Genomic DNA, 7,500 nt, shown 5'->3' with positions numbered 1-7,500 from the left:
TTAAAATGTCACGCAACTGGGTGGATAGGAGGGAGGGAGGGAGGGAGGGAGGGAGGGAGGGAGGGAGGGAGGGAGGGAGGGAGGGGGTTCTGACATTTGCAAAAAAACAGCTTTGATTTCTATTCATCTTGCCTACTCTCTTTCCTTCCACCTCCCTCCCATCTCCCTCCTCCATCATACTCCTTCTCCCTCCCCCTTCCCCACTCCCCCGCGGCGAAGAGAATACCAGCCACAATACGAGCGGAAACAAATCTGTGAAGCGAGCCTAGAGATCGACAACAAAAAATGACCAGAAACCCTTGGCGTCGGGAGCGGAGGAGGGGCTTCGGGGTCGCTCCTTACTCGGCCGAGGGGGAGGGGGGAGGTGGAGAGGGAGGAAGGGGAAGGAGGGGGCGAGATGGAGAGGGAGGGAAGGGAGGGAGGGGAAGGAGGGGGCGAGGTGGAGAGAGAGGGAGGAGAGGGGAAGGAGGCGGCGAGGCGGAGAGGGAGGAGAGGGGAAGGAGGGGGCGAGGTGGAGAGGGAGGAGAGGGGAAGGAGGGGGCGAGGGGGGGAGGGAGGAGAGGGGAAGGAGGGAGGGGGCGAGGTGGAGAGGGAGGAGAGGGGAACGAAGGAGGGAACGAGGGAGGGAGGGAGGGAGGGAGGGAGGGAGGGAGGGAGGAGGGAGGGAGGGAGGGAGGGAGGGAGGAGAGGAGAGGGGAAGGGGGGGTTAAGGGGAAGGAGGGGGCGAGGTGGAGAGGGAGGAGAGGGGAAGGAGGGAGGGAACGAGGGAGGGAGGGAGGGAGGGAGGGAGGGAGGGAGGGAGGGAGGGAAGGGAGGAGAGGAGAGGAGAGGGGAAGGGGGGGTTAAGGGTTATGATTCAACGGCTCCTAAAATAATCCTATAATCCCTTACTCACTGTTTGGGGGAAATGCTACTCACATTGGACTGTCGCTCTTGTCACAAGGTTGCTGCGGAAATGCCTTGTCCGCGGGCACTCGCTGGACTTGGACACCGCTATGCAATGTAACGAGTAAAACCTTACATGTGCGAATGTATTTTTGTGTATGCGTTTGTGCGGGTGTGTGTGTATGCATTTGTGTGTGTGTGGAGGGGGGGGGGGGTAGGAGTGGGTGCGTGTGAGTGTGCGTGCGTTCGCGTGCGTGCATGCATGAGCGCCCTATGTGCGTCCTCCAAATCGGAAGCCTCAAATCCAACGCTCTCCTTCCCATCTTCCGTCCAAATTCTTAAAAAAAAAAAAAAAAAAAAAAGGATGAAGCCCTTGACGACCCCCCCACCCCCTCATACACAGCCCCCCCTCCCCCCGTGCATGCCGTCCGGAAACCCCTCCCTCGACTGCGCGCACACAGCGACGCAACGCAGCAGCGGCGTGAATGGGCTTCAGAGACGCACCTTCTCGGCCAAACACAAGGGCGAGGATAGCATGGTTACTATACGTGTTCATACGAATCGGCTGAGCATAGGCGCACATAAGCCATTCATGCCAACATGCCACCCACAGACCCGTCCCACGCGAACACGCACGCATACACATATACATAAACACACATACACAGACAGTCACCGCCAAAGACAACAATGTGACCCGCGTGATAACGCGCTGATAACAGGCGGAAATGCTTCGCTCACATATTCCTAATCACCGTCACGGCCCGAATCGATGGCCCTCTCTTGCCCATCCATCAATCATGGCCGCCGCCGTAGCCCACGCAGCACTCCGGCAGATACAAACCCCGGCGCAAAATAAAGGAGAGCGGAGGCGGGGAGCAACAGGGTGCGGGGAGGGGACGGGGTGGGAGGGAGGGGGTGGGGGAGGAGAGGGGAGGAGGGGCGAGGGGGGGAGAGAGAGGGGGGGAGAGAGAGAGAGAGAGAGAGAGAGAGAGAGAGAGAGAGAGAGAGAGAGAGAGAGAGAGAGAGAGAGAGAGAGAGAGAGAGAGAGAGAGACAAAGAAAGAAAGAGAGAAAGAAAGAGAGAGAGAGAGAGAGAGAGAGAGAGAGAGAGAGAGAGAGAGAGAGAGAGAGAGAGAGAGAGAGAGAGAGAGAGAAAGAAAGAAAGAGAAAGAGAGAGAAAGAGAGAGAAAGAAAGAGAGAGAGAGAGAGAGAGAGAGAGAGAGAGAGAGAGAGAGAGAGAGAGAGAGAGAGAGAGAGAGAGAGAGAGAGAGAGAAAGAAAGAAAGAAAGAAAGAAAGAAAGAAAGAGAGAGAGAGAAAGAGAGAGAAAGAGAGAGAGAGAGAGAGAGAGAGAGAGAGAGAGAGAGAGAGAGAGAGAGAGAGAGAGAGAGAGAGAGAGAGAGAGAGAGAGAGAGGGTTGTGTGTGTGTGTGTGTGTGTGTGTGTGTGTGTGTGTGTGTGTGTGTGTGTGTGTGTGTGTGTGTGTGTGTGTGTGTGTATATATTATGTATGCGTATGTATATGCATGTATATCTAAGTATATGTATGTGTGTATGTATGCGCATGTATGTGTAAGTGTATACATATGTATGTATATGTATGTATGAGTGTGTGTATGTCTCATATGATTATATGTGCATATACATGCGTACGTGCATGTGCATGTATGTTTTTGTAGGCGTGCGTGTGAAATCCTAACACTTACCCCTAAAAAGCGATAAACAACAGCCCTTAATTACCGCTCAGGCGAATTCGTCCTCTAATGAGCTGATCGAGTATCATAAGACATTCGTCCTGTGGTAACTCAGCCCCACGCACGGACACTTACCTGGGGGGAAGGGAGAAAAAAAAAAAGGTTAATGCAATGAATTCAACACGGAATCAGAACTTATCACACAGCTCGTACACACTCTAAGAATGTGTCTTGGCATTCGACAGTAAATTGAGGATAAGCATGAAAGAAAGAGAACAGAGATAAAATTATATACACCACTGACTTAATAAATAGATTGGGGAGGGAGGGAGGGGAAGGGGGAGGGAGGAAGGGGAAGGGGGAGGGAGGAAGGGGAAGGGGGAGGGAGAGGAAAGAGGAGGAGAGAAGGGGAGGGAGAGGAAAGAGGAGGAGAGGAGGAGGAGCAGAGGGGGAAAGGAGGAGGAGGAGGAGAGGGGGAGAGGGGGAGGAGGAGGAGAAGAAAAGAGGAAGGAGGAGGAGGAGGAGGAGGAGAAGAAAAGAGGAAGGAGGAGGAGGAGGAGGAGGAGGAGGAGGAGGAGGAGGAGGAGGAGGAGGAGGAGGGAGGAGGAAAGAAGGGAGAAGGAGAAGGAGAGGAGGAGAGGTGGAGAGAAACAGGAGAAGGGGAAGGAGAAGAGCGAGAGGGAAGAGAGGGGGAGGGGGTAGGGGTAGGGGTAGGGGGTAGGGGGTAGGGGGTAGAGTGAGCGTGTGTGTGTGTGTGTGTGTGTGTGTGTGTGTGTGTGTGTGTGTGAGAGAGAGAGAGAGAGAGAGAGAGAGAGAGAGAGAGAGAGAGAGAGAGAGAGAGAGAGAGAGAGAGAGAGAGGGGGGGGGGGGGGGGCGCACCTGTTCCTAACAACATTTCGCTCTCTGGTGCCCTTGGCCCACGAGGCCGTCAACCTGTCACCGTAAGCAACCCCCAAATCGTTATATTTATGACCCTATTGGCGTCAGGCTAAGTGCCCTTAATCGCCTTGAACATCAACTTTACCTCTGATGATAGTGTATAAAACCTGGCTTAGGTCAAAACACCTTACACATAGCACAGGGTAAATTCTTCAGAGAATGTTATATGCAGCTCGCACCAGTAGAAAACATCACATGTGAAAGCAGATTAGCGGATAGGTATACAAAAGAGACAAACAGACACACGGTAAATATACACTAAGTTGCGACCGCGCCGCGCAACCAGGGGCATCTACGCACACAATACCCCAAGCGGCGTGTAAATTAACCTCTCCTACTACCAAACTAAATGAATGAAAAGCCAGAAAAAAAAGCGGGGCTCACCTCTCCAAACATTCCATAAATTCCATTTCCTATAGACACAGGCGTCCTGGCGTGGCCCCCTCCTCCAACCCCCTCCCCCTGGTGATTCATCTCCCCCTCCCTTCCCGTGGTTCCGACCGGTTCTCTGATCCCATTTCCTCCATGAAAGCCGCTTTTCTGTCCATTCCCCTTTTTTGTGTATGTGGTCGGTAACATTCTATCCTGGACACCCAATATTTTTTTTCCCAAGGGGGAGGGAGGTAGGGAACGGGGAGGGGGCGGCGGCAAGCACTGGTGAAATGTGGGTCAATCCTTCATGTTGCAGGATATTCGAGTTTTGGTTCCAGGTGGCTGGCCGTCGGGATGGCCACGAACTGGATTAGGCAGGCCGGAATAGGATACAAATAGGGAAAGGCACGACTGGGCAGGATACGGGGGATAGAGCGAGGCCAGGAAAACCCGGCTAAGAGGTAGACCGGAGGACAAGACCAATTATCAATGCGGTTCATCCCGGAAAACCGAAGGACACGCAAAGAAACAGAAAGAGGAGCCGAGGAGGGAAAGGCAAAGCGGAAAAGACCCCATGTCCCTGCCCTAAGGTCACTCCTTCCAGATGGCTCTCTGAGACCCTAGCAAAACGTTAGACTCGCCCCCGGGAATTATCAACGGAGTTTAAATGGCCGTCATCAAGAGGAGGGGGGAGGCCGGGCTGATGGGCCCCACTCTGGGGGTTGTATGGGGGGAGAGAGGGGGTTAACGAGCAACATTCCGAGCGCCGATTTTTTTTTTTACACGATAATGAGCCCATTTGAGATGTTATCCTTCACATGATCACTTCCTGTCACTCTCTCCTATACATAATTGGAAATGGCATGACATGGATATCTTCTTCAGCATACTACACCAAATTCTATTTTTCGTCATACCAACTTTAAACAACAAACGCAAATGGAAAAGCATTCATTTTATATCTGTTTTCAAATATCACAGTGACGTGAAAGCCAGTTAGTTAAAATCCTCTGATGACTTTTTTTTAGAAATCAACGCAAATGGTTCATTATCATAATAAAGAGAGGATACAAGTATCCAAAAATAGTTTGCTCGTCTCCTCTAACGAGCTTCAAACACATCACCCCAGTTTAAAAAGGTAAAGGCGCTGCTTCCTCGTTCAAGGAAACAAACTTTGCAAGCAAATCCCTGTGTGAAGGCTCTTTGTTCATGATCCTCACCATATACACAGTATTTAACTTACGAACCTTCAAGAATAGAACAAACAACACTAAAAATAATATTAGAGATTGGATTTCACAGATACAAAGAGAAACGCCCTCTCTGTCTATGAAAATAGAATAAATAATAATAATAACAACTAAAAACCATCCCATAATTCGCATTACCGACACCTTTGATGAGCTATTTTAGGGATCTTCCATTGTTGGAAGAACAGAAAAATAAACACAAATAAATAAGAACATAAATAAGTAAATTAATAAATACATAGGTAAATCCATGAATGAATAAATAAATAAATAAATAAATAAATTATAAAAACAGGTTCGCTGCGCCCAAATTATAAGCACAAGAAAATAGTGCCAACACTGGATCGACAAACGTAAACAAACGTGCGCCTGAATCAGCTCCGAGCTCCGGGCAGCGCAAGCCAAACCCAGCCCACAGACGACATGCCGAAGAGCCAAAGTCCTCTGCTCACGGCTAACACCTCAAGACTGCGAGCAGACATGGAAACAAATCGGAAAGCCCTCAAGAAGGATACGCAGGTAGGTCGAGGCAGCAGAATGGGAGGGCGAGGGAGACAATGAGGGAGGGGGGAGAGTAGGAAAGAAAGAAGAAAAGAAAAGATGGAGAAGAAGAAAGGAGGGGGGAGGAGCAACAGATGATGATTGATGTTGATCATGACTGATTATGACAAATACGACAATGAGGAAAGAGACAATGGCTAATGATGAGGATAAGTAAGACAAAAAATCAACAGTTAAGATAAAAAATAACGGTGAAAGTAGAGAAAACATCGCTAGATATTGAAGAACGATTCAGCCACCAGCATACTAGAGCGAACGGTAACTGACAGCATTAGTGCTTGATGCTCGCTGCATTGTTTGCACATAGCTCGAACGTTGACAATTCGCAGCTCCCAATCGAACCTCCAGGAATGCAGCCCGCCCCTCCCAGACCCATCTTCCACCTAGAAGATACACGAAAAGCATGAGCGTAACTTCTACCTGCAGGTACATCTTATATACACACTGGGAAAAATATCAAGGCGACCCACAGCGCCGCCAATTTCGGTAATGGCGCTCCACAACAAGCATCTGTCCAGCGTGACACATGACCCCCTCCCCCTCCCACCCAGTAAGCGTCCAGACGCCGGCGCCGCGCCTCCGCCAGCGCATCCACACGCCAATGCTGTCACCGGCGAGACATGACGAACCCGGCCGTCACCGTTACGGAGACCAGGCTGCACCAACTTTAACGTGAGTGTATTATCATTCTGAACTTGATATTACCCAATTTCTTGGTATTTATAACTTCTACTATAACTTGTGCGTTTGAGTTTCTAGACCGAATCATATCCAATATCATATTTATTGTCTTTTAATACTATTCACTTAATTTACATAATCTATCTATTCATTCCATTATCGTTCATCATTAATTCCTTCTTAGTTTACCTTCTTTCCACCTTTGACCTATTTTTCACTCCCGCCGAGTCCCATGATCAACTCTCTTCAGGAAATTCCCAGAGATGAGACGGCCGCGCTGCATTCGAAACTACCCCCAAACTCGTAAACTTTGAGACTCGGTGCGAAAAGAGTGGTGCCTTCGCAGGTTCCCCGGCCCGACCCCGCTTCATCACGTAACCCTCCCTCGGCCTTTCGGAAATTTCTAGGAAGTCGCCGATGCCTGATCCCCGCCGTTCTCCGGATGCTTTCTCCCTCTTTCTCATTACGTCTTCTCTCTGATCTACTTGCCAGTTTTATTTCATCCTCCATTCTATTAGCACTACGAACCCTCGACCGTGTAAGGAAGGGAACGGAAATCTCACTAGCAAATAACTAGTTTTTACTTCAAAAATAATAATTATCATCACAACATCTACATCAGTTCAATCTTCTATCAAAACAGTAGTTGCAAGCCATTTCATATCGTCAACATCCGGAGTCGCTTGCAACTACGGACGTTTTTCTCAACCCTGGAGTCGCCATGCCACCAAAATATAGGTTCAGTCTCAGTCTCTGCGCTATTGCCAAGGCGTACTTTGGGTTATTATCAATGAATCATTATTTTCAATGAGCTGGCCAGAAAGATAATACACACACGAGCGCGAGCGAGCGTGCATAAATATAATCTCTATAAATTCTTAATATTGCAATAGAACGCAAAAATGACCAACAATGGCAATGCTTGCTGGATTATTATTAACTGATAAAAATAATTTACGACAGAGAACAAAAGTCAATATCAAATTATTTTTTTTTCTGTGATGCAATGGCAATTATCAAGCAATAATAAGATAGCTTTCCAATGACATCGCGCCAATGATAAGCTGATAAGAACATTAATGAGTGGGCTGCTGGTCGCGATAAAAGGAAAATATAACAT

General features: G+C 49.1%; 1 protein-coding gene across 2 annotated transcripts in view; it reads right to left on the bottom strand.

The window, feature by feature from the left end:
- The window catches only part of LOC125046927 (protein lap4-like), a 79,815-nt gene that overhangs the window by 29,088 nt on the left and 43,227 nt on the right, over positions 1-7,500 (bottom strand). The gene's annotated exons all lie outside the window — the stretch shown is intronic.

This window comes from Penaeus chinensis, chromosome 39 (genome assembly GCF_019202785.1).
Source record: "Penaeus chinensis breed Huanghai No. 1 chromosome 39, ASM1920278v2, whole genome shotgun sequence".
In the NCBI taxonomy this organism is placed as follows: Eukaryota; Metazoa; Arthropoda; class Malacostraca; order Decapoda; family Penaeidae; genus Penaeus; species Penaeus chinensis.
The sequence above is the reverse complement of the archived record's forward strand: the minus strand, read 5'-3'. Positions and strand labels throughout refer to the sequence as shown.